The following is a 1320-nucleotide window of genomic DNA, read 5'->3' on the forward strand; positions in this document are numbered from 1 at the left end:
CTCCACCGTGCTGCACAGCTCCCTCCATCCTGCTGCCCAGCTCCCTGCATCGTGTTGCACAGTTCCCTCCATCGTGCTCCACAGCTCCCTCCGTTGTGCTGCACAGCCCCCTGCACCGTGCTGCACAGTTCCCTCCATCGTGCTGCACAGTTCCCTCCATCGTGCTGCACAGTTTTCTCCATCATGCTGCACAGCTCCCTCCATCACGCTGCACAGCTTCCTTCATCTTGCTGCACAGATCCCACTAATGTGCTGCTCTGCCCCCTCCATCGTGCTACACAGCTCCCTTCATCTTGCTGCACAGCTCCCTCCTTTGTGCTGCACAGCTCCCTCCATCAAGCTGCACAGCTCCCTCCATCGTGTTGCACAGTTCCCTCTATCGTGCTGCACAGCTCCCTCCATCGTGCTGCACAGCTCCCTCCGTCATGCTGCACAGCTCCCTCCATCGTGCTGCTCAGTTCCCTCCATCGTGCTGCATAGTTCTCTCCATCACGCTGCACAGCTTCCTTCATCTTGCTGCACAGATCCCACCAATGTGCTGCTCAGCCCCGTCCATCGTGCTCCACAGCTCCCTCCACCATCGTGCTACACAGTTCCCTCCATCGTGCTGCACAGCTCCCTCCATCACGCTGAACAGCATCGTGCTGCACAGCTCCCTCCATCACGCTGAACAGCTTCCTTCATCTTGCTGCACAGATCCCACCAATGTGCTGCTCAGCCCCGTCCATCGTGCTCCACAGCTCCCACCATCGTGCTGCACTGTTCCCTTCATCAAGCTGCACAGCTCCCTCCATCGTGCTGCACAGTTCCCTCCATCGTGCTGCACAGTTCCCTTCATCAAGCTGCACAGCTCCGTCCATCGTGCTACACAGTTCCCTCCATCGTGCTGCACAGTTCCCTTCATCAAGCTGCACAGCTCCCTCCATCGTGCTGCACAGCTTCCTTCATCTTGCTGCACAGCTCACTCCGTCGTGCTGCACAGCTCCCTCCATCGTGCTGCACAGCCCCTCCATCCTGCTGCACAGCTCCCTCCGTCATGCTGCACAGCTCCCTCCATTGTGTTGCACAGTTCCCTCCATCGTGCTGCACAGCCCCTCCATCGTGCTGCACAGCCCCCTCCATCGTGCTGCACAGCCCCTCCATCCTGCTGCACAGCTCCCTCCGTCATGCTGCACAGCTCCCTCCATCGTGCTGTACAGCTCCCTCCATCGTGCTGCACAGCTCCCTCCATCGTGCTGCACAGCTCCCTCCTTCGTGCTGCACAGCTCCCTCCATCAAGCTGCACAGTTCCCTCCATCGTGCTGCACAGCTCCCTCCATC

This window comes from Chiloscyllium plagiosum, chromosome 19 (assembly GCF_004010195.1).
Source record: "Chiloscyllium plagiosum isolate BGI_BamShark_2017 chromosome 19, ASM401019v2, whole genome shotgun sequence".
In the NCBI taxonomy this organism is placed as follows: domain Eukaryota; kingdom Metazoa; phylum Chordata; class Chondrichthyes; order Orectolobiformes; family Hemiscylliidae; genus Chiloscyllium; species Chiloscyllium plagiosum.